Consider the following 25,597-nt stretch of genomic DNA (forward strand, 5'->3'; position numbering starts at 1 on the left):
TACCAGGTGGGAGGGCTGGCATAGAACATGCATTCGGGTTTGCAAAGTGCAACAGTCAGGTGGCCAGCGGCATAAAAGAGGGGGGCGGTACCGTGAGAGCCCCGTGCCTGCCTCGTGCAGCGTAACTCCGGCTCCTCCCCGGTGTCATCTCCGCCGTGTTGCAGTCCCACGCTTGGCGACCGGCGATATAAAGACGTGATTAGTAATACCACACACACGGTCAGTGTTACTGGAACAGGCTAGCTCTTGTATTGATTCCATTCAAACCGAGGGTTTCAAGCAGGTCTTTTTGTACCCCGGAGAGTCTGTGATTTGAGTATGCGCCTTCTCAACGGATGGAAAAGGTTTAATAAAGGAACGTGAGCTGCAGCTCCCAGAGCAGGCTAAGCAGACGAGATAAGCAGGTATATTTTTAGTTCTTATCTCTATTTTATTCCAATTTCCTCTTCACTTGCAGTTACAGTTAAGGCATGAAATCCAGATTTGGGAGTCGCAGCTGTGGAATCTGCAAATATAAAATTTCTGTTTATCCGAAAACTAAGCATGTTGCGTTTGCTGTTTAATTAGCAATGGGCTAATAAGTGTGGATAAATTCCCCATGTACGATAAATGTGGCTCTGATCCTGTTAGGTCTACACATAAAACATGACGCTGGACTCCTGTCTACACCACACTCAAGCGTGACTCAAAGTGGATCATAAACCTGAGTGTAAGAGCTAAATTATGAAACTCTTAGAAGACAGCATGACTGTCTCTTCATGACCTTGGGTGAGCCAGTGATGTCTTAGATACGACACTAAAAGCACAAATGGCAAAAGAACAAAGGGGAGAATTGGAATTCATCAAAATGTAAAATGTTTGCTCTGCCAGAGGCACCATCAGAAAAGCAGAAAGAGAAATAAAAAACTGAGAGAAAATATTGCAAAGTCGTGTATCCAATAAGGGGCTTTCCTAGAACCTATAAATAACTGAGTAACAAGAGAACAAAGTTGCAAAGGAAAGAACGCTAATCACACCCACCGGGGCGGCTGAAATCAGAACGACAGACAACAGCAAACGTCGATGAAGATGCGAAGACGGAAACTCTCATACACGAGTTGGGAATGTAAAGAGGGGCAGCTGTTTAGATAAAAACAGGCTGGCAGTCTTTCTCAGTCGTCACCACAGAGTTACTGTCTGCTTCAACAATTCCACTCTTAGGACTCAAGCGAGGAGAAGTGAAAACATTGGTCCACGTAAAACGTGTGCCTGAGAGACTCATGTTCCAAGCAGCCATTATTCACAGTGGCCACAAGAAGTGGGAACAGTCCAAATGTCCATCAGCGCATGAGTGCACAGACAAATAGGTTATCTCAGTACAATGGAGTATTATTCAGCTCTAGAAGGAAATGAAGTACATGCTATATATAGCACGGGGGAGATTTTGAGAAAAATCCCAGCCACTGAAAACACCAATTACAAGGGGAGGGCAGAGTTACTGCTTACTAGATGCAGAGTTCCAGCTTTGCACGATGAAGGAGTTCTGGAGACGGATGGTTGTGAAGTTTTCTCAACTGACAATGTACCTCGTGCCACTTGGCTGTACACTTAAAAATTGTTAAAATGTTTAATTAGGTCCCATTTGTTTATTTTTGCTCTTATTTCTACTGCTTGGGTAGGCTGCCCTAGGAGAACATTGCTGAGGTGTATGTCAGGTAATGTTTTGCCTGTTTGGTTCTAAGAGGTTTATAGTGTCTTGTCTTATAATATTTAAGTCTTTAAGCCATTTTGAGTTTATTTTTGTGTATGGTGTGAGGGAGTATTCATTGTGGAAAACAGTATAGAGATTCCTCAAAAGACGAAAAACAGACTCATCCTATGACCCAGCAGTCCCACTCCTGAGCATAGATGCAGAGGGAACCTTAATTCGAAAAGACACCTGCACCCCAATGTCCACAGCAGCACTATTTACAACAGCCAAGACGTGGAAGCAACCTAAATGTCCATCAACAGATGACTGGAAAAAGAAGATGTCGTATGTTTCTACAATGGAATACTACTCAGCCGTGAAAAAGAATAAAATAATGCCATTTGCAGTAACATGGATGGACCTGGAGATTATCATTCTGAGTGAAGTAAGCCAGAAAGAGAAAGAGAAATGCCATATGATATCACTTACATGTGGAAACTAAAAAAAAAAAAAAAAGGACAAACAAACTCATTTATAAAACAGAACAGACTCACAGACATAGAAAAAAATTTATGGTTCCCAGGGGGCAAAGGGGGTGGGAAGGGATAAATTGGGAGTTTGAGATTTGCAGATACTAACGACTATATACAAAATGGATAAACACCGAGTTCATACTGTAGAGCACAGGGAACTATATTCAATATCTTGTAGTAACTTATGATGAAAAAGAATACGAAAACAAATATATATGTGTTCCTATATGGCTGAAGCATTGTGCTGTACACCAAAAATCGGCACAACATGGTAAACTGACTATATTTAATAAAAAAAAGACTGAAAAAAAGGGTAAAATGGTAAATTTCATACTATGTGGATTTTATCACAATTAAACTCTAAAAGTATGATTCCATTGACACAGAATAACCAAGAAAGACAAGTCTCTCGGGACAGAAGGTAGCTAGGTGGTTGGCAGGCACTGGGGGCAGGAAGAGGTGCAAAGATGGGGAGTGAATGCTAATAACCGTGGGTTATTTTTGCAATGATGGAAATGTTCTAAAATCAGATTGTTGGCATGGTTGCATAACTCTGTAAATCTGCTAAAATAAGTCATTGAAATGTACACTTAAAATTGGTGGAAAGAGGGGTACGGAGGTTATACACCCCAATAAAGGTGTTAAGGAGCCACAGAGACATGTCTGTATTTTAAGCCATAATTACCCGTCATTATTACCTTCCCTTATTAGTTCCTAACTAGCTACTATTTTTTTTTTTTCATCAAGGAGAGCCTTCAGCACCACAAATAAGAGGAAAGGAAGAAGAGAAATGTTCAGGGTGTGGGACTGGACCAGTGATGGAAAACCAAATGGGCGTGGGCCAGATTGCGGAATGGCTAAGGGACTGAAAGTCCACGTGGTTTTACTTAGGGCCGGGGGGCAGGAGGCACCTAAAACCAACAAGAAGGGGTATGAGAAAAGGCAAACACCTTGTTTTCATTTCCTGCTGCAAACTCCGCTGATTGCCTAATTATACACCGTCCTAGTGCCCTGCAAGACGGGCTCCAGTGTCACCCCCTCGGAGCACACCGACCACCTAATGACTCGTCCCCTGGTTTCCCACGTTCTCTGGGAACCGCGGAGTGACCCGACGGAGTAGGTCCTGGCCGTGACCACGATGGCAGCCGAGGGGCCGGGGTCCCTGCGATGCGGGGGAAATGCTTTCACAGAAGGGGTTCTTATCTGTGCAGACACAGCGGAGCGGCGACGAGAAGCCGGCGCTGGCCGCGTCCCACGTTGGCCGGCCGAGCAGCAGTCCCGCCGTGCTCGCGGCAAGACCAGACGTCTGAGGACACGCGGGGAGGGTCCCCATCGGCTTGTGCAGACTCTCCCTGCTGATTCTTTCCCCCAGTGACGTCCGTCGTCTGGGGCCAATCCAGTACCAGAACAAACAGTAAAACCTTTAAAATGTGCACACCCACTGTGGTGTTTAGCTGCCCCTGAGCTGGAAACGAAGCTCCCGTTACTGCCAGGGCAACCTCTGGGCTTGAGGATGGTACGTTTCCAGTAGAAGCGGGAACCCGTGGGCACGGCGACAGTTGCTCAACTACCCTAGACGGCATCTTCAAAACACACACACAAAAAATTTCTTTTTAGGTTTTTTTCCTGAAACACTATTAGACTCCCAGACTTTCCTTAACTTAGAAAGCCCTTATCTCTCAGTATTAACGGCGGTGGGAATCTGCAGCCCAGTACTTACTGCTCATCGCTTCTCTTACTTTCAGGAGTCTGATGGTCTCCTCAGCCAAAACCAAACCGTCCTAACTGCGTGGAGCCGAGGTGGTAGTGACCGATAATTGTGGCTTTGTATAATGTGCTTCCACAGAGGTTTTGAGCCTGAGGGTGCAGCTTGGGTCAGACCGTGGCGTCGTTGAGTGTGGGTTCCAGTGCTGGCTCTAAAAACGTGTGAACCATAGACACAACGCTCTCCTTGATCCCCTTAAACCTTAAAATCACATGAAAATGCAGATAGTGAGTTGGTGCGGGGGGAAGGGGGCTGGCAAGATGGTCGTGAGAACTCAGTGACCTTGTACCTACGGTGACTGGCGCCACGTACGTTGGTGGCCGCTCAGAGAATGTTACTTCCATTCTTCTGTTGATTATGAATGTTGACCCACACGGCAGATTTCGATGCTCTTCTAGATTTATTAGGATGATATTTCTGGTCAGAGGAGCCTTTCGTGGTGTCCCAGAAACCAATCTGTCTCTCCGTCTGTGTTCAGGGTCAGCGCTGGGGTTGACCGCGTGTGAGAGAGAGTGACTCCTGCCGTCTCAGGAGCTGCGTTACGTGAATTCTGCATCTGTTACAGGTTCTTCACATTTATGCCTGTAACTTGGCAGTTATTCCGCACGGCTGCCATCTCTCTTCTGACCTGGAGGGGCTTCTCTGGTTAAATTGGGACACATCGTGGTAACTCTGAAGATGGTCATAGCAATGTGTTGCCGGTGATTTTTGCTGCTCTTGCTACGTGCTGGGGCGTCCCACTCTCAACTTCGTTTGTGAAGGGCTGTGACATTTTCATTTCAGAACTGGAGGGAGCCGGTGACGATGCATTTCTCTGCACCGAGGGGGAGAAAAGAAATCCCACAAAAGAAAATCATGCCTTTGGGGTGACACTTGATTACTTGAAGGTTATTTGCATAATAACAGGATTCTGTTTGTTCAGAGGTCCGCGTACCTGCTGTGTATCCCTTGAGTCGAAGTCATAATCCTGTCTGTGGCGTTGCAATCATCGCCACGGCAACCAATTGTGATTCAACAAATTGAAGATCACGGTAGGGATCAAGTGAGAACAAACAGGTGGTGCAGGTGGAGGAGATAAACTTTCCAAAAATAAAGACTTTTTTTTTTTTTTAATTTCAGTCCTTGCTTTAAAGTGTAAAGATATCCTGCTGGAAATACCCACTTAACCCTGGCTCTCGTCAGCCCTAAGCTGAGTCCTAGCGAGGCTCACGGACAGGAGCTAACCTGAATTGTGGTAACAACCACCAAGGCAGGTAACAGACCTGCCCCTTTGATCTGCTGAGGTTCTGCTTATAAAAATTCAGAAGTGGTGCTGCTGAGTCCTTGTGTTCCCCCAAACTGGCGTTTCTCTGTCACGCCGTTGCAAACTTAGAAAGTGGGTGGTCTCGAGACGTCTATAAGGGGTAGAGATTATTTAAGTCTATATTTAGCTCACTTTGTAATCAAAGTGAACAGGTAGGGGCCGTCCCCAAAGTCATCTGCTTGGAAATAACTTGGTGCTGAATTTCATTTTGATTTCGTGGCTCTACACTAATTGTCTTCCCAGGACCGCATGGCCGCTATTAAACTGGCAACAGAAAGTACACATATCAAAAGGTGAATATATATATATATTTGGCCCTTCCTTCAGATAAAAGTTTTCTTCTGAAATGTGGTTAGATTTTTTTTTTTTTTTTTTAATGGGTTTGTCAGAGCCTTGGGTTTGGGAAATTGAATTTTCCCATGTCTGAAGCTTCCGGATGTTTTCCCATTCTGTGCCCCACGAATGTGAACCCAGGTGATAAATGCTGAGCCGGTCTCACCGATGGTCACCGACCTTCTCTGCAACACACGCAAGCACGCGCATCCGTCCCGACTCAACGCTTTCAGAATACTCAGAAGCCAAGTTTACGAGTTACCACACTTTCATAGGACTTCACGTCAGCCAGTTATTTCTGCAAGCTTGCCATGTGAATCCAGAGATGAATACAGGACCACAGTCACTCGTCAGAATGCTCTCAGAATGCTAGCTGGCAGGCTGCTGGGAAATGCATGGGGAATCACACCTGTATTTAAGGTGGTTCTTCGGGGCTGAATTATATACCCCCCCCATTCATTTGTTGAAGTACCAACTCCCAGGACATCAGAATAAGACTGTTTTTGGAGAGAGGTCTTGTCAAATGAGGTCAGTAGGGTGGGTCCTGGTCCCATGGGACTGGGGTCCTTATAAGAAGAGGAGATGAGGACCCAGATACACACAGAGGGACGCCCACGGGAGGGCACAGGGAAGAGACGGCCGTCCGCACACCAAGGGGAGAGGGCTCAGGAGACCCCAGCCCTGCTCACACACACACCTGGTCTCAGATCCCAGCCTCCAGGACGGGGAGACAGAAATGTGTGCTGTGTAAGCCCCACCCCCACCCCCATCCGTGATCCTTTGTTACGCAGCCTGAGCAAACTCACACAGGGGCCAGTGTTATTTTTTTTGGAAAGATCTCCGTCATACTCTCTTGTTTGCTTTTGTCCATCCCTTATATGGACATTTCATAGGGTTAAGAGTGGTGCTGTCCCATGTGTTGACAACAGGGTTTGTGGAATGGCGTGAGGAGAGGGCAGGGCAGCCTAGACCGAGTCTTTCTGTGTCCATGATGAATCATCAGCGTCTCTAGAACTCCTGCTAAGGGGTTCCAGTCGTCGTCTGCCACAGGCTAATGATTTGAACTCGTCATCTTGTGTTGGGAAATCGGCAGCGGGCCGTCGTACGCTTGCTTCAGCAAAGACCACCAGGAAGTTAAAATGTCCGGCAAAGGACCCCAGCAACTCTGCTTCCATCCTGAAAAACATGTAAAGCCGACTCCGGGTATAAGCTTTGCTGTGTCTTCGGGAGCACTATATGATTGCAGTGTGATGTTTTGGAGGACAGGGGTGGGGACAAAATTGGCCACATGGTACCATGGGTCATTTTGAACGTGCTTAGACTCCATCCGAATGTAAAAACAAAAACAAACCAAACAAGAAGCAGGTATCGTGAAAGGATTTGGAGCAAAGTCGTGACACGATCCAAGTTTTGTTTTTAAAAAGACTCACTCGTACTTTCTTGAAGAGAATGGCTTAGCGGCACGCACAGGGGCACTGGAGATGCCCACGTCAGGGACTGGAGTTGGGTGTCTGCAGTAGAAATTAAGAATAAATGAGCAAAGTTGGAGAAAAAAATAAACACACACACAAAGCTGTGCACACATATTTGGATATCAGAATCAACGGAACTTACTGGTTGTGCCTGAGAACTCACACAAAGGGAAGGTTCTGCTGGCGAGGAGGGTCGGCGGTTCCGCCGCGAATACGATGGAGTTTCTGGTGCCTACGAGACACACACGCCACAGGTTCAGCTGTCGCGGCTGGTTCTCTGAAGTCGGGGTTGAAGGCGATTGTCCAGAACCTGCCAGCCTTTCGGTGACACTCACGGGTCTGACCTGGGGACAGAGTGAGGGCTGAGCCCAGGATGTGGCTGAGATGGAGGGACTGGACTCAGGCCTGTGACCACGGGACCAGATCAGCCGGTATCTTTTGCAGGATGTTTCTCCTTCTTCATAGACTGCAATGCAATCAGGATGCTTAGAGATGGGTACTGTGAAGTCCCGGCAGAGTTAGACTGCGTGACAGGGAAAATTGTAATTCCACTCGGCCTGTGCTTTCTCCCTCTTTTCCTGTAAAACCCTGTAACTGAATAACAGTATTGGGTCAAACCATTTTATTACTTTTCAGAATAGAAATAGGAAGCCGTACCCCTTCCTTAAATGGGACAGATAATCTCCAGTTAACGGTGGAAAACCCTTATGGGTGTTAAGAATTAACAAAGACTTCACACCTAGCTCCCAGCTCTTGGTTTCAAAGTATCATTCCCCAGTAAAAAGAATTCCTGGAGAAATGACTGTTTCAAGAGCTGGGAATGGGAAATACAAGGTGAGCAGTGCCAGAGAGCACAAAAGTGCTTAAAAAAACAAACAGGGGGAGGGTAGAGGTCAAGTGGCAGAGCGCATGCTTAGCATACACGAGGCCCTGGGCTCAATCCCCTGTACCTCCTCTAAAAATAAATGAACCTGATTACCTCCCCCAGCCAAAGAAAATAATTCAAAAAGAAATTTTTTTAATGATGGGCCACGTCAAAAGGAACCGACGTAAAAGGGTTCCTATTGGCACAAGCTATAAAAATGGGAGCAAACAAAAAATGGTGGCATTGGATTATTATCCAGAGAAAAAAATAAATGTGTGCATGTCCATACTAATATATAAAAAAGATACATACATACATACATACATACTGAAAGAAAGGGGGGAAAAAAAAAGACGGAAAGAAAGAAGTGAGAAAAGGAGGGGAGAAAGAATTATTTCTTACAGAAGAATTCCAAGTAGGAAGTGTGGATGAACAGCGTAAAATGCAGACTCACTACCGCAGCAGCACAGTGACCATCACTGTGGACAAGCTCACTGCTGAATGCAGGAACTGTGGCTGAAACTTAAAGGGGAAGCGGTATATTTGCAGAGCTCAAAGCGTCCCCCTCTAAATACTTGCTAGTAACTTTTCCTCCATAATTTCTTCGAAAGACCTATCACTGTTTAAAAGGCACAATCATAACACTGCTTTGTGGGATTTATAACGTGGGTAGGTGCAAAATGTATGAGAACAGCAGTACCAAGGTTAGAGGCAGGTACGTGGAGACATCCTGCAGCGACGCTTCTGTATTTTCCGTTTATTAAACCAGCACAGTCTGAACTGCACAGACTAATTTGTTAAGGATGTGTACTGGAGTCCCCAAACCAACCATTGAAAAACGCACAGGTGTGTCACTTAAATGCTAATAAAGGAATCAAACAGAAAAATTTTTTAAAAAGAGAAGAATTAGCATAGACTTGATGAATCCAGCCGAGTGGAAGTGTGATTCTGCCTAAAGCTATGAAGATGCGGACTGGAAACCCCTCCGTGTTTCCTTCAAAGCCCAGGACTCTGGGAATTTAGGTCATTATCGCTTCTGCACTAAAGTAGGTCGGCTAAGAGCAATCATGGCACTATTTTGGTTTCTGACGGAGTGAAGGAGGGGTGGACTGGGAGATTTCTTTCTGTCAGAGATATTGTCCTGGGTCATCACTTGGAGTGTAATAGATTTTCTGGTGTGTCCCGGGAACATGGGAGCCTTGAGTGAAATATCAGGAAAGTCTGTTCTTACCAGTGTGCTTTTGCAGAGATGCACAAGGCAAAAAGGATTGGGTCAATCTACCAAATAATGGGGAATACAACATATACAGAGTATTTATTTTGGGAATACAGTGTGTGTGTGTGTGTGTGTGTGTGTGTGTGTGTGTGTGTGTGTGTGTGTGTAGGTGTGTGTGTATGTGTATAAATACAATAGCCCCCCCCTTATCCATGGGGGATACATTCCAAGACCCCCCAGTGGATGTCCGATACCACAAACAGTCCCTAACTGTAAACGCATTATGTTTTTTCCTCTATGTACAAACCTATGATTAAGTTATAAATTAGGCGCCGTAGGAGAATATCTGAATTGCCAGCATCACGCCTCTTGGGCTTTGGGGTCATTGTTAAGTAAAGTAAGAGTTATTTGAACACAGGCACTGGGACACACTGATGGTCAATCTGATAACCGAGCCGACAGGGCAAAGGGAGGAACGGCATCCACGTACGTTAAGAATTTTCACAATCTATCCGCTCCAGCATATGTCCAACTAGAATTAAGGTTTATGGAAATCGAATGGAATCTTTAATTTCATTCTCGATTTCCTTTGAAGCCAGTTCTCGCAGTCAGTTAAAAGGCCACATTTTCTATGAAATGTGTTCTGTTTTATGTACAAGCTACTGAAGGATCTCAATTCTGGGGAAAAAAACAAGAAAAAAACCCTTCAATGAGACAATGAATGTCTTGAAAATATTTCTTTTAAAATGTTTGCAGTGGTTGTAGAAATTTTGGAAGATACAGAAATGTGAAAAAGAAGGCAAAATTACCTGACTTGGAAAGACACAAAGGGAGCTTCTGGGTGCCTGGTGAGGCCCTAGCTCTTTTGCATCGTGACTGTACAGGGGTGTGAGATTTATGCAGATTTACCAAGAACTACACTTTTGTTCCCTGCTTTTGATTGCTGAGCATCGTCTGCCGTCGTGTGACTATTTTCCAATGTGTTTATTCACTCTCCCCTTCACAGACATTGGGTTGTTTCCTGTTTTCCTTTATTACGTGTAAACCTGATGGGGACAATCTTGAACACGTCTTTTTCAGGACGTGCACGTTCATTCCCATTTCATTTCTCTTACGTACATTTCTAGGAGAGGAATAGCTCGCTCATAGCATCATCGTATGTTTGACCTTACAAAGAATACTCCAGAGAGTTTCCCAAAGTAGCTGTGCCATGTACTCTCCCCCGAGGAGTGGATGAGTGAATTCCAGTTGACATAATTCTACCATGGTTCTGGTCTACCTGTCCCCTCTTTTTGTGTTACCCTGTTACTCTTTTTGTGCCTTCTTTGGAGTTAATTGGATCTTCTTTAGTATTCTGTTTTATGTCCTCTCTTATTTAGATAGATAGATAGATAGATAGATAGATAGATAGATAGATAGATAGACGGACCGACAGACAGTTTAGATTAGATAGATGGATTGATGGATGGATGGATGGATAGATTAGATAAGATGGACGGATGGATATGGATGGATAGATTAGATGGATGGATGGATAGGTAGATTGATAGATAGACAGATTAGATAGACAGATGATGGATAGATGGATGGATGGATGGATGGATGGATGGATGGATAGATAGATGATGGATGGATGGATAGACAGGTAGGATGGATGGATGGATAGATAGATTATATGAATGGATAGATAGATAGATTAGATAGATAAGATGGATGGATGGATGGATGGATATGGATGAATAGATAGATTAGATGGATGGATGGATAGGTAGATAGACAGATTAGATATATTAGATGGATGATAGATAAGATAGATAGATAGATAGACAGACAGACGTATATATGTTTGGTTTTGCGTTTGCTCTGTGGTAACGATTTAGCCCTACGTTTGTTTCTGTAGGATCTACTGGTTAATAATGGTTATTACATTAGTAAATGGTCACGTGTTAGATGTTACATATGTACCTACATAGGATCCTCCATTCTGCCTCTTGGTCTACACAACTGAAACCACATCCTACCTGATCTTTGACAGAAAATTGTTGCCACCTCTCGATGCCCTAGAACTATACTGTCCAGTATAGTCATTTGTCATCTGTAGCTACTGAAATAAATTAACAGTAAATAAAATTTAAAACAGAGTTCCTCTGTCACACTGGTCACATTTCACGCACCCAGTATTGTGCCTAACGGCTACCATCTCAGATACCTCAGAGCACGTCCATTACCTCAGCAAGTTGTATTGAAAAGCACTGCCCTAGACAACCTAATATTTATCTTTCATGTATCATAGTCTACCTTAAAAAAATCATACTACCTTCAGAAATATGCGCGAAGAATCTTACAGTAGAATAATTGGATTAATTCCCTCCCTGCCCACTACATTCTCATTATTTTGCAATTTATTTGTACATAGACAATGCCTCCAGCAAAATATTCTTGTAATTTTTGTTTTAAACAGTGAATACTTGAACAGATAGATACTGAAAAAAAGATATTCTGTATTTATCCAGGTGTCTACACTTTTTGCTTTGCTGTTGTTTTCTTTTTGCATAACTGGGTTTGTATCTGGTATTTTTTCCTTCATCCTGAGGTCCTTCTATGTATTTTTTAGCATGTCTTGTGGAGCGTGTCCACTGGGAAGGAACGCCTTTGCTTTCACGTTACCCGAAAACGTCTTCATTCCACTTTCAGTTTTGAAGGTTATTTTCACTGGATCCATACTTGTAAGCTGACACAATTCTTCCATCACCTTAAAGGTGCCTTTGCCTCGCCTTCTGGCCGCCTTGTTTCTTCTCGGGAAAAGTCCGCTGTGGTTCACAATGTCACTTACTCACGCGTAATGTGTCTTTTCGTTCTTTTGTAGCGGCTTTCAAGGTGTCCTTTCCATCTTTGGTCTTCAGGGTTGTCTGTGACGTTGTCAAGTGGTGTTTTCTTTGTGTTTCTCCTATTTGTGGTTTGCTGAACGCCATCCACCTGTGCACTGATACCATTCATCAGTTCTGAAATGGTCCCCATGGTCCCCTCTTTGAATCCTTCCTCTGCCCCATTCTTTGGTTCCTTCACTTCTGACTCCGGTAGAAAGGACGTGTGGAGTGAAACATCAGGAGAAAAGAGACCAGGGAACGACAGAAGACACCGTCAGAGGTTGGCGGGACAGTGACTTTGCTTCCAAATATTTGGCTTATGTCACGGTTGACTTCACATCTTTTGAGGACAGGATTGGAACTTCACGTTCCATTGCGGGCTTGGGTTCCGGTCATTGGTAAGGTGCCGGAGATCTCTTGTGGCTTTTCCACGAAGTCCCCAGTTTTGCAAACCAGGAGAGCACTCTCTCTCCTTACTATGCAAGATGGCACTTGGGGGAGTGTCGCTGGGGTGTCTGCCTGCTCCGTCTCTCACGTGCAACTGCCTGCACCACGGCAGAACTCTCTCCACCCTGGGATGCTGGAGGGCTGTTGTCCTCCACTCTCAGGAGCTCAGCGACGCCCGGTACAGTTTCAGTCAGATCCACCGCCCTGATCCCTACCTTCTGAAGGAGGCTGCCTTGAACTTGGGAGAGAACCCACATGCCTAAGGGGCCATGACCGTGCCCCTCTCCCCATCTCCTCCACATTGTGTGGTTGAGCCCTTCCTCCCTGAAGATTCCTGGGAAACGGTTGGCAGGAGGGTGAAGTGCGTGCCTAGATGAGGGCTCCCTCACATTTCCATTTGAACATGTGCCCACCTCCAACAGAGTCCTCCTGCCCCGACCACTTCCGCAAAGACCAGAGTAGACAGGAGCCTTTTCATTCTGTAAAGAGCTCGCTACTTTGGGGGGAAATTTAGTTTATTGTGTTTCTTTCGTTTCCAACATTGAGCCAATTTGTGGTGTACAGCACAATGCCTCAGTCATACATGAACATACATATATTCTTTTTCATATTCTTTATCACCATAAGTTGCTACAAGGTAAACAACAAGTTTATACTGTGTAGCACAGGGAACTATATGCCATGACTAGCCTTGTACATTATTTCTTCCAGATGATCAGAAAAATAACCTTATGACCCGAAAAACACCAACAAAAAAATTCCATTGTGAATTTCATTACCTTTGTGTCAAACACAGATTCCTTATGGAAAAAAAAAAAAGTTAACACTATTAAATAATCTTACCCAGATAAATGCTGCATGTCCTCATTTATTTTTGTCTTTTTCTCTGCATTCTACATTTTGCATTTTTCTTCATCAAGAAGTCAAGGGTTAAAAAAAAACCGTGGAGAACAGAGAAGTTTTTTACGTGAGGAGTCAGTTGGACAAATCTACCTGCCTCCGGCTGCCTTGGTGAACAAGCCATTCAGTCTCTGGCCTGTGTTAACTGTTCACTCGCACCTGTTTAACCTAATGTTACAGTGGACACTTCTGTTTAGATTTCATCTTCTCACTCCAATCCCAGGTCCTTGTGCACGTTGGTCTGTGACCACTTCCTTCTTTGCATGGAGCAAATGGGATTTTTTTCCCTTATATTAGCATTGGATAACAAATCCCAACCGTACATTTTCCAGAAATAGAAAAAAAAAATTTTGACTCCATTATACTTTGAATATTAAATATTCTCATATGCATTTTAATAGGAAACGTTTGATGGTCTCTTAATACACAACAGTTCGAACACTCACGACAAATGAAGAAAAATGGATGGAAGTGTTAACTCTGCGACCTTGTGAAATGTTGAAATTGTAATTCTCCCTGAATTCGGTGCTGAAGATTGTGGTTGTTACTAAGGTCTGGTGGGTTCATTAATGAAGACTAGCTATTGTACTGTTTTGCATTATTGAAGGGCATTATCGTGCAGAAAGCAGGACCTGAAAGAATCCTAAAAAGAAAAGAAAAAAAGGTACCTACTGAGGTCCTCAGAGCTGACACCCACCTCTCAGGGCTGACACAACATTCACTTAAGTGCAGGTATCAATTAGAAACCACCGTGGAAATGTATTGACTAGATTTGTGACTAATTAAGCATATTAGGTCACCAAACTTTGTAGGTCTGACTTAGCATAAATATTTGCATGCTGTGTATGTCCCAGAAAGATATGTGTTCAGGGTAGCAGACCGTTTTTGTCGAAAGGCTGGAGTGGGCTGTGTTACAGTATAGAACCAAATTTTAAAGGCAGTGAAACCATTTTTAAATTGCCACCGCATAGGCAGAAAAGGAACAGCCACACTGTCGTGGAGCACACATCCGTGTTTTCAGGCCAGCAGGTATGTTTCTTCCATGTGAAAGGCCCATAACGTGTTATTAGGTATGGTTAAAATAATCATCTTTTCCAAGAACTGCAAAGACATTAGACTCAATTAGTTTCATATCACAGAGAAGAATGTTGGAGACTGGGATTGGAGTCAGAGTAAGGACATAAATTCTGAGGACGTCTGGACGTGATGTCATGGCAGTGGGTACGTTTTTCTTCTTTAGGGTGGAATTCATTCCTTCTGCCTGTTTTCACTGCCATTGGCATGGGGAAAGTCTTCCTATCTACTCTTTATCCCCCATGAATGGCTTGAAATTTGTTCTCGATTACTTGCTTATTTATTTTTTTAAATTGAAATATAGTCAGTTACAATATGTCAATTTCTGATGTACAGCATAATGTCCCAGTCATACATATATATACATATATTCACTGTCATATTCTTTTTCCTTAAAGGTTATTACAAGATACTGAATATATTTCTCTGTGCTATACAGGAGAAATTTGGTTTTTGTAATCTCTTTTCATATATAGAGGTTAATATTTGGAAATCTCAAACTCCCGATTTATCACTTACCATCCCCTTCCCCTCCGGTAACCATAATTTTGTTTTCTATGTCTGTGAGTCTGTTTCTGTTTTATAATAAGTTTCTCTCTCTCTTTTTTTTTTTTTAGATTCCATATATAAGTGATATTATATGGTATTTTTCTTCCTCTTTCTGGCTTACTTCACTTAGAATGACATTCTTCAGGTCCATCCATGTTGCTGTAAATGGCATAATTTCATTATTTTTATGGCTATGTAGTATTCCATTTTATAAACATATCACAACTTCTTTATCCAGTCACCTGTTGATGGACATTTAGGCTGTTTCCATGTCTTGGCTATTGTAAATAGTGCTGCTATGAACACTGGGGTGCAGGTGTCATTTTGAAGTAGGGTTCCTTCTGGATATATGCCCAGCAGCGGGATTCCTGGGTCATACGGTAAGTCTATTTCTAGTCTTTTGAGGAACCTCCATACTGTTTCCCACAGTGGCTGCACCAAACTGCATTCCCACCAGCAGCACAGGAGGGTCCCCTTTTCTCCACAGCCTCTCCAGCATTTGTCATTTGTGGACTTTTGAATGATGGCCATTCTGACTGGTGTGAGGTGATAGCTCATTGTAGTTTTGATTTGCATTTCTCTGATGATTAGTGATATTGAGCATTTTTTCATGTGCCTATTGATCATTTGTATGTCTTCACTGGAGAAATGATTCTTTAGGTTTTCTGCCCATTTTTGGATTGGGTTGTTTGTTTTTTTGTTATCAAGTTGTATGAGCTGTTTATATATTCTGGAGATCAAGCCCTTGTCAGTTGCATCATTTGCAAATATTTTCTCCCATCCCATAGGTTGTCGTTTTGTTCTGCTTATGGCTTTCTTGGTTATTTAGTCAATGTCATAACCATCGTGGGAATATGAAACAGCAATATCTGAAGCACGTCCCAGGTGAGGAGTCTATTTTGCTGTTCTCTTTGCTCTGCGAGAGTTGATTTCCCCTAGAAGGATCAGCAGACAGACAGTTTCTGTAAAGGGTCGTTTAGTGACTATCTTAGGCTTTGAGGACCTTAAAGCCTCTTCATGGTTTCTCAGATCTACTGTTGCAGGACAAAGGCAGCCACAAGCAATACGTAAACACATGGGCTTGTCCTTATATTAGTAAAGCTTTATTTACAGTGACAGCAGCAGGCTGGATTTGGCAAGTGCCACACTAGAGAGAGGGGAAGTTACCCTCCTCCCTGCCCTCCCTCCCTCGTCCAGTTTTTTTGTTGCTGTTATTAGGATGAGGAAATACACACCACCTTACAACCTTATTTCAGGGCCTCCAAATTCGTAGATGTAGAAGGCTGAGGCAAGGAACCTTAATGATCAGATTGAGTTGGAAGTTACACATTAGGGCTTGCTGGCGACTGTGGCTAACTGCAGAATGAATGGCGGCTCAGGCTGAGAGGACACTGAGAATATACAAAGTAGTGTTGCACGCATAGATGGCACTGGGGTGGGGGGCCAAACGTGAGCGTGCCTACCTTCCCTCCCTGCACTAAGATTTGCCCAGAAATGAGTACGGGGGTCGATGAACCAGGATGCATGCATGTGTTTGTTACCCAGCAAACCGGAAGTCAGCAATTTAGTGCAAAGTTGAAATTGGAGAAGACTCCCACTGGTAAATTTTCATAGACGAATGCCTAGGTAAGCTTTTCCTCGTCTGCCACGTCTTCACGGTAGCTCTGCCCTGTTCACTCCCATGCCCAGCGCTGTGCGGGGTTTCGCTTCTGCCTGACTTCTCTGGGACACCTCTCACTGACATTGCTGATGGTAGCCAGGCTGTCAAAACTACAGGGCGTTCTTTTGGTTTGCAAGATACAAAGGACTTGACAAAGTGTTTACAGGAGGCTAGAAGAATTTTGTCTAGATGTAAAAACAAGGACTGATAGATTAAAATATTTGAAGCGACCAGAAGACAGTGGAATTGGATCTAAAGTATAAAATACAGTGCTTGGCATGTACATTTTTCAAAAAATCAAAGCAGAGTTGATTTACAATATTATGTTAGTTTCCAGTGTGCAGCAACATGATTCAGTTATAGATATGTATTTTTCCTATTCTTTTCCTTTATAGGTTACTACAAGATATTGAATATAGTTCCCTGTGCTATATAGTATGCACTTGTTGTTTATCTATTTTATATACAGTAGTTTGCATCTATTAATCCCAAACTCCTAATTTATCTCTTTCCCCTTTGATAACGGTGAGTTTGTTTTCTATGTCTGTGACTGTTTCTGTTTCATAAATAAACTCATTTGTATTTTTTAGATTCCACATGTAAGTAACAATCATATGGTATTTGTGTTTCTCTGTCTGACTTACTTCACTCAGTATGACCATCTCCAGGTCCATCCATGTTGCTGAAAATGGCATTATTTCATTCTTTTTTATGGCTGAGGAATATTTCATTGTGTGTACACACACACACACACGCACACACACATACACAGACACACCACATCTTCTTTATTTATTCACCAGTCTTTGGACATTTAGGCTGCTCCCGTGTCTTGGCTATTTTAAGTAGTGCTGCTGTCAACATTGGGGTTCATGTGTCTTTTTGAATTAGAGCTTTCTCTGGATATATGCCCAGGAGTGGGATTGCTGGATCATATAGTAACTCTAATTTTAGTTTTTTAAGGAAACTCTTTACCATTTTCCATAGTGGCTGCACCAAATTACCTTCCCACCAGCAGTGTAGGAGGGTTCCCTTTTCTACGCAATCTTTCTTTCGTTTATTATTTGTAGACTTTTTAAAGATGGCCACTCTGACTGGTGGGAGGTGATACCTCATTGTAGTTTTGATTTGCATTTCCCTAATAATTAGTGATGTTGAGCATTTTTTTCACGTGCCTGTTGGCCATCTGTATGTCTTCTTTGGAGAAATGTCTATTTAGGTCTTCTGCCCACTTTTTGATTGGGTTGTTTGTTATTTTGTTATTGAGTTTATGAGCTGTTTGTATAGTCTGGAAATTGAGCTCACATGTTCCAGACAGCACAGCTACCGGGCACAGGGAGAGGCCGTGACTCCCATCAGACTCTGATGTAAGAAATGAAGATCAGTAGCAATTTGCTCCTGAAATTTGATGGATTTTTTTTTTTTTTTAGCAGCGTACCCTAGCCTATCCTGACTAATACACGTCCCAAGGCCTTCGGCTTGCTGACGCCTCCACCGAGAATCTCCTTTCTACTGCTGGTTATCATTTGGGTCTGTGCCTACAGTCTCACGGCTCTCTACATCTTCCCCCCATCCTCCTAGGCTTTGTCAGGCCACCCTGCTTTGCTTCCCCACAGCATGCACCTCGGAGGATGTCATCGCTCTTGTAACCACCCAGCTTGCTGGACGCTGTCTCTCTGCTCCTAGCTCATTGCCTACACTTGGTTGACTCTCAATAAATGTTCAAGTGTTTGGTCGCATGTGCTCAGAAAATGTTGACGGATGGATGCAGGAATGAATGAGGGAATAAAACGTGGTGAGTCTGTGATCTCACCACACATCTGCTCAGACCTGAATGGGGAGGTTGGAGGTTTCACCTTCAAGTCCAGGTAACACGTTCAAGGTCACAGCAGCCATCCAACCTGATGACAGGTGGAGCTTTTGAGGGAAGGGATTCTGAAGAAGAAGGTCCAAGTCAGGAGAAATAAGAGGATGCATTTCCTCTAAGCCAAGGGGAGGAGAGGATGGAGAACACCCATTAGTTTTGATCTTGTAAAGAAAATTGCTACTTATGCACACAGCACCCCCACAGTCACTCTGACTGTCATGTTTTCTCGGGTCTCTCTTTCCGGAAAGGCAGGCAAATGCCACGTGTTTCTCACACTGTCATCCATCCTCGGTCACACCTTCGTGCTTATGTGAGTGTCATTTCACTCGACTGGAATCAATACCCGTTGGAGATGGAACCAGCCATTGTGTAACTTCCGTTCCCCGCCTCGGCCAGCGCACACTGGATCTCTCTTTGCTTTTGTGCAGCAGCCGGCATGTGGCTGCCACGACCGGTGCCTTCTCACCACCGGCAGCAAGATCCCATGACGTCCTCCAGACACATTTCTTTGGCCTCATACCCTGTCCCCTAGAGCGGAGATAATCTAGCCTGAATGTGAGCTCAGCACCGGAACGGCCCCACCGGGTTTGGCTGGCAGCCCCCCGAGCAAACCTTTTGTGTGTGTGTCTGTTTGATGGGCAGGCCCTGCAGACCCCCAGGACCCAGCTCCCAGAAAGCAGCTCTGCAGGGACGGGGGATCTGCTAAGTATTCTTTCCAACCTGGAGGTAAACACAAATGAGAAAAGAAGGAACTGGGGCAGGCGCTCCTGGCAGAGCTGATTTAAGTTTGCAGAGAGAGAACAATATCCAATTACAGGGACAAAAGACCTGCTATTTCGCACTCAGCCTAATGAATCAGAGGAGGACCGGCCTGAGCACAGCGGCGTGGGCTCCCAGTCCCGTTGCTGCGGGTTTTAATTTTCGTTCTGATATCTGCAAATGACGTGCGATCTCACTGAATGTTGATCGCAGAGCTCTCTGGCCGTGTGATCGCTGGGCACGCCCCTCTATAAATAACAGGCTGTGCCCAGAATAGCAGACTTCCTCATCCCTGCTGCCCAAGACGACTTCTCAGCTCCTTGGGGGTCAGGACAAGGTGAGCCACAGAAAGGTGGCAGAGAGAGGGGAAGGGACATTGTGCAGTGGGTGGAAGAGGGTCCCCTCCCAGATTTAGGTCACCAGGAATCTCAGAGTGGGATTGTTGTTGGAAATAGGGTCTTTGCAGACGTCATAACTTAAGGATCTCGATTGGAAATCGTCCTCAGTTTAAGGTGGGCCCTCAATCCAATGACTGGTGTCTTTATGAGAGAAAGGAGAGCGGGATTTACACAGAAAAGAAGACCAAGTAAAGACAGAGGCAGACGTTGGAGCCACCAGGGCACAAGCCACTGAACACCAAGCAGCCACCTGCAAAAAGTAGGGAGACTCAAGGAAAGGCCCTCCCTGGAGCCATCAGAGTGGGTACAGCCCTGCTGACACCTGGGTCTGGGACTCTGGTTCCCAGGGCAGAACTCTGAGACCCTGCACTTCTCCTGTTTCGAGACTTTCCGGTTGTGATCATGAGTTGTGGCTACCAGGGCAAACTGACATGCACCTCCACGCCGGCACCTCGGACAGCGCCAACACGCCTTGCGCAGGTCTTGGCGAAAGGCTGCCTTCCAAGCTAGACGATTCCAGGAACCCCAGAGGCTCCTGCGTTTCTGTTGAGCTCGACTGTCCTTGAAAACCACACACACGCGTCCGGACCCCACCCCTGCGATGCGTCCAGAGGGCCTGGAATCCTTCAACCATCGGCAGAAAGGGGAGTGGGGGGACTAGGATCAGGGGCTGGCAAACCCGGAAGGTTGAACTGCTTCTTGTGTGTGTTCTTTCCGCGGGGAGGAAGTTGGCTGATCCCACGCAGGACCCCAGGGTGAGAGCCAAGCATTCACAGCACAGAGCTGAAAATAAGCTTGCCTTTCACACAACCTTCTTATTTTTATGTTTTGGCACGGAACCACGTGGCGACAAAAACAAGTTTAATTAGTTTACACCTTGCACCTCAAGGTATGTGATTACTTTGCAAAAAAAAACCCAAAAAACCAGAGTGTCCGTGTCCTGCCGTAGCCCCCACCCTGGAATGGCAGGGCGGTTTTTACAAAGTGCCACGGACGTCCTTAGGCTCTGAGGCCATCGACGTTGTTGTTATAAACGTGGCCGTGGGGGTAGATCGGAGGGGAGGTTGTGGGGGGGACCAGACGCGGCTTCACTCTGTGTTCTTCCACCTTCCCGTGCTCCATGCTTCTGCCCACCGGGTATTTGCTGAAGCTTGGTGCAGAGTGCGGCAGTGTCCCCCAGCTTTGCACCGCCCGCCTCCCCTCCGATGAGTTCGTCAGCATGGCAGGAAGGACGGGAGGGAAATACGGCCTCTCCTCTGGGACGTTCTCAATCACACCGCCCCTGCTGTACATAAAATAGATCGACAAGGACGTACTATACAGGACAGGGAACTATATTCAGTGTCCTTTAATAACCTATAATGGAGAAGAATCTGAAAAAGAATATATATGTGTGTGTGTATATATATATATATATATGTATATGTATAAGTGAGCCGCTATGCTGGACACCAGCAACTATAGCAACATTGTAAATCAACTATACTTCAATTAAACATATAAATCCCATGCTGTTCCGGTTCCAGAGGCTCTCAGTCTTGTGAAGATTAAAACAAGCTGGATTCAAACTCCCGGGCCGTAGGCTCCCCCCACCCCCACGACGGACCTATTAGTTTGGTCCCTGGTGTGGACGGTGGGTCCTGCTTTCCTTTGTGCGGCGCTGGCGAGCTTTAACTACCATGATAGTTTTAAAAGGTGACTTTGGTCTGTTTTTGAAGATCGATTTACCAGTACAAAACGCTGGAAGGGACCACAGTCCGAGAAGCCAAGGCGTCACCTTCCTCTTATTTTATGGTTGACAGTTTTAATATTACCGCCTGGAAATTTGTTATCAAGTGGGCACACGGACGCCTCTGAATTATGGATACATATGTGGGTGTGCTCACTTACATATACACAGTCATGCGTGCATACACACACGTACATATTTCATTATTCACAGGATTGTTACTGAACCAAACTTGGGTCCACTTGCCCGTGTGCAGTAAAGCCGATGTCCTGACACCAGGCTGTGGTGAAGGAAAGTGCAGTGTTTACTGCAGGTGCCAAGCAAGGAGTCCGGGCTGGTAGTGCTCCAAGGGACCAAACTCCCTGACGGCTTTTGGGAAAAGGGTTTTAAAGACAGAGTGAGGGAGGCAGGTTGTGGAATGTGTGACCAGCTCGTGGACGTTCTTCTGCCTGGTGGGTGGTGGGGTCATTGGGAGTCAGCGCCATCAATTTTCTGGTCCCAATGGTCTGGGGTCTCTGTGCTTGTGGGCAGCACACGGTTAACGTCTCCCACCTGGTGAGGGTTGCAGTGCCTGCAAAACAGCTCAAAGGACATGGCCCCTCGGGGTATTATCTATAGCCCTTGAGGAGCAGCCAGATGTCCTTGACTTTGTTGAGTGGCTGAACTGTGATTACTTTGTTTTTCCTTGACTGTTTTCCATAGTTTCTGCATTTTCTCACTTTTCTGGTTAAACGTATTCCTGGGAACTCAGGAAGGCCTAGGAAGCTAAAGTTCTTCTACAGACAAGAGGCAGGTGGAGGACACGGAGCGAGGGTCTGTCCCCTAGGGTCCTGCTGGGTTCCAGGGTGAGTGGAATCACTGAAGCCGTATCTGTGTCGTCACCTCCAGAGGGAAATTCCAGGACTCACGTGCCTCACTGAGTCTAGCTGGAACCTGACTGGCTGGAAGCCAGGAGGGTGGATTGTATTTGAGCCTCTGCCACCAACTGGTCGTGTGATTTCCCCAAGTCACTCGACCCTTCTGGGCTCCCGTTTCTCCTCACGCAGTTAGGCCACCAGTAAACACGGTCACTCCCACCCCCTTGTCATCAGTATATTTGTGCCTCTGTTCAGACCATTAACCTGGAACCCCAGCAGCTCAGGGTACGGTCCGGCTCCCTGGGACAGAGACTTCCGCAGACGCGTAAAAGCTGAGCACGGCTCAGGGTGGGCGTGTTCAAGTCACTCTGTGGTGGTTCTATCTTAGCTTCACCTGCTGTAACAAAATACCGGAGACCTAACAGCGGACGTGTGTTTCTTACAGTCCTGGAGGCGGGGGACCTGAGATCAGGATCGCCTACTCACCTCCTGGGGCCCCACCTCCAAACTCCGTCACGTTGAGGGTTATGGCTTCAACACACAGACTTGGGGGAGACGCAGCTCAGTCCTTAGCAGAATGGATGCTGCTTCTGAAAACTGCAGCTTTATCACTCCAGTGACTTATAAATACAAATATTTATGTACGTATGTATTTATTTAAGTGGCAGAGTTGACTTACAACGTTTTGCTTCAGGTGTACAGCAAGGTGATTCAATCTTACATATACACATACATTCTTTATACGCTTTTTTCCATTTATAGGTCAAAACGTTCCTTTGTCTTAATCTCAGCGTCATAATTTTGAGCTGCACGTTTACTCGCACACGCCGAGCCTTTGACTAGGCGAGCGCCGTCCTTGACACGAGCGTTTATTGAGTGGAAACTATTCGCCCGTCCGCTGTTCCCTGAGAAGCAGGTGTGTGCAGACAGTGGTCTGTGTTTCACACCCGTAGAGACCGCGTTCCCATTTCCTTGTTTCTGTGAACCTGAGTCCGTGGACATTTCCTTTCCGAAATAGCAGGAGAGTAGCTTCTATTTTCTTTTGAATTATTCGGATGACCTAGGGAAGGTCAGTCCCAATTAGCTCAAAAAAGTATAAACCCTTGAGAGTATTGGCGAAGAAAGCTATAGTCCTCCCCGTGCCTTGGCCAGTTTCTTCCTTGTTGCTCGTGGCCGTGGACGGTATTTATATCGGGGACTGCCACGCTGGTCCAAATCTGGAACCATCCCCGTCACTCAGAAGGATAAACGGAGCAGCACGGAAAGTCACGTGCATTGTGACATCCGTTCACTACTGGTGGTTTTGTATTGAAAGAATAGCTTATTACCAACAATCTACCAATAAGCAAGGGACGAATAATGAAAACTTAAAGAGTTCGCAGAGTTCCGGAGCGCTTCAGTGACGGCGAGTCGCCACAACGAACGGCCCTCTTTCTAGAAGATGCGCGATGGAGAGCGTCCTGTGCAGGAGTGGCATGTGCAGGGACCTCTTTCTTTCTTAGGAGAGCAAACCTCAGTGCCACCTTTCCCCCTTCCCTCCTCTGTGTTACTTCCTTGCCAAAAAAGAAGAAAAAAAAAAAAGCCATTTCGGTCAAAAAAAAATCACCGGGTAGAGATCAAAAGAAAGTTCCAGAGCTGGAAATTTCACAGGAAGCAGTGGAACTGAGCAGCCCTAAACCTCATTTGTTTTATTTTTTTTAAAAAAATTACCTCATTACAATATAGGGCAAAAGCATTCGCATGTTTAAACTTGTAAGCTACACATGTAAAACTCTTTCAAAGGGAGAACAACCTAATGATGTTTTTTGAATGTAATTTGACATATGCTTTATTGGGAGAGAACCGCACTATTTGGTAATTACCAAAATTACTAGTTCTCAAATGCCTCCTAATTATTTCACGTAAAACATGTCAGTCTGGCCCCGTGTTTAAGCAGAGATTTAAAATGGTTTTTTTTTTTTTTTTTTTTTTTTTTTGTAGCAAAATTGTGCAGAGAGGATCGTGTTTCTCAGGATATAATCATGGAACGTTCGGAGGGAACAGCGTCCGTCTGGAACACACATCCATCTCGCAGTTACTGATAGAGCTGCTCGTGTCTGCCGGCTGCCCTGCTGGCTCCCTGCTGTTACCCATACTCGTCTGCGTGTTCTCGTGGCCCTGCATGAGGCTGAAGTACCTACAGGTAGCATTTTCCTTTGCACAGTTGTGCGGCAGGGTTTGTGCATGGTGTGCTGGTGAGGGGTCCTCAATCAATGCCATTTTAGTGCACGACAATGATAACATTTTCACGGAGGTGACAAATAGCCCGTCTTCTCTGAATGACTGTTCCCCCCACCCCGTATCTGATAAATAGGCAGACTTCCTTCCCAATGTGCCATTGAGGTTGTGTTCTCAAAAGCTGGTCGGCGGTGGAAGGTTTGGAAGGAGGAGATGCCACTGGTTGCACCGTTTCTGAGCTCCCCGGTAGACAGGACTTTGGGGTTCCGTCCACAATGCACTAACCACAAATCCATTTCTTGGCGCCTGCTAGGAGCTGGGTGTGACACTCGGTTCTGATAACATCACGGTGACTTCTCGCTGTAAGACGATGGTCAGGTGGCCTCTGCGGTTACGAAGAGACCTTGGGGGAGTGAAATCCATGGTGGGATGTTAAGTGACAGGGCAGGGCATGGAAGGAAGATGGGAGGAGACAGGATATGCTTGCTGCAGGAAGAATGAGCAGAAATTTTCAAAGCATGGGTGTTGGAGGCGGGCGTGGGGCTGGGAGGCATGAGGGTGAGGCTCAGAGTATTCCAGGCTGCAATTCCAGGCTGCATATGCCACGCGTCAGGGAGCCCAGTGATGTCAGAGGCCATGGCGCTGTTAGGACCCAGAAGGAAATGCGGCGTGGCTGGCTAGGGTGACGTGTGAACAGGCTGTGGACGGGAGGCTGGGCAGGAGCAGGGACCAGGTTCTGAAAGTCACGGTAGGGGCTCTGGAACTTGTCCTACAGGATATGGGACGATGTCACAGTTATGATCAGTTTCAAAGAGCGTCATGGTTGCATTTCTATTAGTAAAGATGTCTCCAGCTTTTTTTTTTTTTTCTAAAACAGAAGGGAAGAAATAAGGCTGGAAGCAAGGAGAAAAGGGGCAGTGTCATAATACTCTGAGTGGGAGATGATGGAGACCTGATCTGGGGGGTGGTACGGGAGGCAGGAGATACGTGAAATGAGGTAGAAGTGACAGCGTCCGGTGAAGGTCCCCTGGAGAACTCTTTTACTGGGCATGCACTGTTCTCCCCTGGCAAAGAGAACCTTGAGATTCTCATCTTATTCCTCAAGTACCACTTTCTG

General features: G+C 45.4%; 1 protein-coding gene across 2 annotated transcripts in view; it reads left to right on the forward strand.

Moving 5' to 3' along the window:
• LOC135318491 (pseudouridine-5'-phosphatase) overlaps positions 1 to 25,597 on the forward strand; it is a 498,722-nt gene that overhangs the window by 332,412 nt on the left and 140,713 nt on the right. Inside the window, exon 5 of one of the 2 annotated variants that reach the window (XR_010379278.1) lies at positions 24,244 to 24,445. The exons of the other annotated variant lie outside the window; for it this stretch is intronic. The gene's annotated coding sequence lies outside the window, so the exon portion shown is untranslated. The remainder of the gene's footprint in view (positions 1 to 24,243; positions 24,446 to 25,597) is intronic. 2 annotated transcript variants of the gene reach the window in all.

This window comes from Camelus dromedarius, chromosome X (assembly GCF_036321535.1).
Source record: "Camelus dromedarius isolate mCamDro1 chromosome X, mCamDro1.pat, whole genome shotgun sequence".
In the NCBI taxonomy this organism is placed as follows: domain Eukaryota; kingdom Metazoa; phylum Chordata; class Mammalia; order Artiodactyla; family Camelidae; genus Camelus; species Camelus dromedarius.